Source organism: Helianthus annuus, chromosome 14, assembly GCF_002127325.2.
Source record: "Helianthus annuus cultivar XRQ/B chromosome 14, HanXRQr2.0-SUNRISE, whole genome shotgun sequence".
In the NCBI taxonomy this organism is placed as follows: Eukaryota; Viridiplantae; Streptophyta; class Magnoliopsida; order Asterales; family Asteraceae; genus Helianthus; species Helianthus annuus.
Window position 1 is genome coordinate 167,150,074 of NC_035446.2, and position 4,845 is coordinate 167,154,918.

General features: G+C 35.0%; 1 long non-coding RNA gene across 2 annotated transcripts; it reads right to left on the reverse strand.

Annotated features, from left to right (window-relative positions):
- Positions 1 to 592: 592 nt before the first annotated feature.
- Positions 593 to 4,535, reverse strand: LOC110904891. Of its 2 annotated transcripts, XR_002572831.2 has the most exons (3): positions 4,109 to 4,535; positions 2,815 to 3,113; positions 593 to 958 (listed from the first exon to the last, which is right to left on the reverse strand). It is a non-coding gene; the product is annotated as an uncharacterized LOC110904891 (long non-coding RNA). The 2 variants fall into 2 exon arrangements; XR_004879838.1 differs by having other exon boundaries at positions 593 to 3,113.
- Between the last annotated feature and the right edge of the window lie 310 nt (positions 4,536 to 4,845).

Here is a 4,845-nt window from a genome sequence, read left to right on the forward strand (position 1 = left end):
GCGAGACCGCCGCTCACCTCCGCCGTTTTCCGACCATTCCCGCGTTTCGATAGTTCGTACAACTAGCACTTGTTCGTTGAACCTCGGTGTCTCAACCGGTTATTCACTAACCAAAGGTATATCTAAACCCCCTATGGTTGATGTTCTATTTCGTGTTTGCATGTTGGTGATCTTGTTCCATTATAGGTGCTCCTTGGTATAAAAGTGTTCGTGTTATTTTGCTACATACGCTTCCGTTGTTTAAAATGTATATATAGTTTTAAGTAGTTAAAGTTTATTTTGAATAACATATATATACATGTATTTTTATTTGTCAAAAAGTGATTTGACTAATCTTTGTAACGAAACAAACACATAGATAATATGAACCGGGTTCATAAAATAAAAGTAAAAATTATACCACGGATATCCTTCAATCTGTTAGTCATATTTTTATTAATGAGAAAAAGAGTCATACAATTTGTAAAGCTTCTGTGTGTCAAGTTTAATCTTGTGGGCCAGGTCAACAACGATGTTTGTGCTTGCAAGGCGTGGGTGGTCTTTCGCCAATCGGTTTGCCCGGTGACCGGGCTTGTGTAGTATTCATTGGCCATTCAAAAAAAAAGAAGGTATCGTTTATATACAGTAAGAAAACTTGTTTGGATCTCACTGAGATCCATCATTAATGGCGCATATAATGCACATTCGTTTTCGCTAAAGTAGGATAAACAAACTTATTTTCCACTACTATTAAGATCACACGTTCCACTCACACCATTCAGCGAAATGACGAAACAAAAATCCGACACAACTGAATATGTTCATTAAAACGAGCAAGATTAAGTACCTGAAACTTAAATTTCAGCAAGCTTTCACCAAACAAGTCAACCAAGAAGACTATCATCGCCCTATGCGTCAACCCAAGAAGACTATCATCGCCCCATGATCTTACTAACATCAAGAATTCCTCCACTGTAGCCTTTGGACGGTAAATGTTCAATTCAGGATTACGAAAGGAATAAAACAAGATACAACAAATCATTTTTTATCCATGAATACCCTCCACCAATGAAATTTGATTCAAGCCTTGAATTCTTAGTGAGTTTTAAAGTTATTCTTGAACCCAAGCAAGATTTGAATCAAGTATCTCGATTGATTGAAGTCTAAAACATTAATTTATCTCAAACTTTCTTAGAGCAAGCGATAGCCCTCGATTATAACATTAACCATATGACGTGAGTTATAAATGAGGAGATGCTCAAGAACTCTTCATCAATTCCCCATTGGTTTGATCATTGACATTAACACACTTCAAGATGAGAGCTTTAAGAAACTTAACCTCCATGACCATAGTCGAGGGCACACTAGGAACATTCATAGACTGTAACCTAAATGAAAGTCTTGTTTTCTTATTACAGATTGTGATGGGAAAACAAAGTTACTCGAATGATCACTAAAATTCTCTTCATCCCCCACTAATTAAGTTAAATAAAAATTTTGAATGATCACTAAAAGTCACTTCTCAGATAATCACGTACCCTTCGAGTGCTCGTCCAAATTAAAGGAAGTTTCGAAATATTCAATCATAGGGCTGTTGTGGTGACACATCTCCCTAATTGATGCATCGCCCCCTTGCTTGAAAGTGCAACTTTGGTTGCAACACCATCTTTTCCTTTCTTTCAGTATCTTTGAAATATAAATGAATTGTTCGACACCACAAGTACCTTCATCTTTTTGAAAAATGACCGGTGACTTCTACTTCCTTGAAGTCAAATTGAAGAACATGCATTTGATAATGTCATCCGACATTCTACTCACCACATCTACGGGATTTTAGTCATGTTGATCTCCATTAACAAATACCCACCATTTGAAAATACCAGCTTATATTTCATATGAGAACAACATCACATAACGGTAACATAATACATAATGACTAGGTGTTCAACCACTTCATGGGTTTGTTTTCAGCATATTAATGGTGTATATTTTTTTCAAGGGAGATCAACATGACTACAATCCCAAAGATGTAGTGAGCACAATGTCAAATGACATTATCATTCGCATGCTGTCATATTCGGCCATCAAAAAAGCGACCAGTCATCTTTAAAAAAGATGGAGGCACTTGTGGCGTCGAACAGTTCATTTGGATTTTGAAGATAATGAAAGAAGGGAAAAGATATTGCTGCAACCAAAGTTGCGCTTGCCAGGAAGGAACCGATACATCAACTGGGTTAACAGGGTGATGTGTCATCACAACAGCCCTATGATTGAAGATTTCTAATTTTCTTTAATTTGGACAAGCAATCAAAGGGTGCAATAACTAAATGGATAGAGTTTGCCATGTCGAAGAATGTCCAAAATCTTGAGCTTAATTTAATGGAGGATGAAGATGGTTTCAGTGATCATGTGAGAAACTTTGTTTTTCCCATCAAAATCTTCAATAAAAAAACAAGGCTGTCATTTAGGCAACATTCTATGAATGTTCCTGACATGCCCTCTACTATGGTGAGGGAGATAAAGTTTCTAAAAACTCTCATCTTGAAGTGTGTTAACATCAATGATGAAACCATAGGAGAAATGATGAAGAGTTGTCCGGTCCTCGAGCATCTCCACATTTATAACTCATGTCATATGGTTAATGTTATGATCAAGGTCCGCTTGAGATAAATTATTGGTCTGGAATTCAATCCGTTGAGATACATGATTCAAACTTTGTTTGAGTTCAGGAATAACTTTAAAACTCAATAATAATCCCAAGGCTGGAAAATCGATGTAGGTAATTAGGGATAGAAAATAAATTGTTTCCAACAGATATCTTGTTGTATCCCTTACCTTCGTATCTAGATGATGCATATTAAAATTTCTCAGCCTCTTTGAATGCACCATTCAGTACATGCTACCAGCGATTTCTAAAAGTATGTTCCTATCAATTGAAATCAAGAAGCAGATGCAATTAAAGATCAAACTCCTCAGTAAAAGATATTCTAATTCCAGCTTCATGTACAATCATCAAGATTCAGGGCTGCTGTTTTTGTGTTTGCGGTTCACTTTACCATTCCCCATGCTTGCATAACCTTTCTATCTGGTTAGCCTCCCGACTCTAATCCGAATCAATTCTTCGAGTGTTCTTTCTACAACAATATTTGATCAAAGGGGTGACTAAGGAAGTGTTAGACATTGCTTTTTGAAAGTGAAAGACGATTGCTTTGTTTTCAAGTAACATATACCCAACTAATTTAGTTTTTGTGACTTTGTGTATTGTGTAGTGTCACTAACCGATTATTTAAGGTCAAATAATCAATTTTGGATGCGCTAAGAATACATATAGTTATAATTAGTTACGTTAGCTAAACAAGTTAGTTAGTTAGTTACATCTTGTCATCTGAAGAACAGAAGAACACTACAATTGTGGTTGCTACTTGCTTCAACAAAATTGTATATTTCCGTAGGCTCTTTATTTACAGAAACTATACTTTATTATTATTATTATTATTATTATTATTATTATTATTATTATTATTATTATTATTATTATTATTATTATTATTATTATTATTATTATTATTATTATTTCATCAAATGTAGGTTCATTAAGATTGTTGTAAGAAATTTTTTTTTTTTTTTTGTGATTTTTACATATTTTTAGAGCTCTGGTTTACTTTTGTTTTCCTTTTTGAAGCACGTTATTTGTACTTTCGATTTCTATTTGACATGGTTAAGAAAAAAAAAACCTAACTAATCATGTTTCAGCAGATTAGTAAACAAACACATTAATAATCAGTAAACAAATAACTTCTGTCGTAATTTTAAATCAACAGAACTAGTGAAATTTTTGTTTAAACAGTCAACAAACACATAAATAATCTGTAAACAAACAACTTCTGTTGTAATTTTAAATCAACAGAAGTAGTGAAACTTGTGTTTAAACAGACAAGAAACACATAAATAATCAGTAAACAAACAACTTCTGTTGCAATTTTAAATCAACAGAATTAGTGAATTTTTTGTTCTAAACAGTCAACAAACACATAAATAATCAGTAAAGTTTAAATCAACAGAATTAGTAAAGTTTTTGTTATAAACAGTCGACAAACATTTAAATCAGAAGTTGAAAACTGAATCGTACCTTAAACTCTTGAGACGTGAAGTCTTGAAGGTTTGGAATTTTGAACCAACATACCTTGTTTTGATCGAAACACAAACCTCGATTTAATCGAAATAAATTCCAGAATCGTAATTTGATACAGTCCAGAATTGTAATATGATATGATCACACTCGGTGTATGGGACAGTGGGCCTTTTGTAATGGCTAATATAATATTTTTTTAAATATGGCCCAAACGTTTGGGCTTGAAGCTAGGGCTTATAGATGGCCCGACCCAGAGGGATCATTTTCGTAGTTGGACAAAACTGATTTTAATCAAACTTATTGTTATTGATGAATCATTTAATACTTGGTTAGAATATGACACAGAGCTAAACACTTTTTTGATTTTATCAAATTCAAATAGCTTAAGCCAATGAGCTAGTGGTGGAGTGGTAAGGGAGAGACCTTGTGTTCCAAGTGACCCAAGTTCAATTCCTGCCCCTAGCATTTAGTTTCTGCGGCACCTGGTGATGATGGGAGACTAGGCGAGTAGGTGGCGATCGCTAGTTCGATCCTTGAACTGAGCGGGTTTTCCTCACCGCACTGTCGTGCCTTCGGACGAGTGTTCACGGGCTTCGGCCCTAGGTGAGGGTTTTCCCCGGTTCGGAAGGCGAGTGTATCCCGATGTGGTGAATTTCGCCAGTAGCCCATTTGGAGGATTCGTTGGCCGTTCAAAAAAAATAATAATAATAATGATAGAGACGCTTAAACTTTTA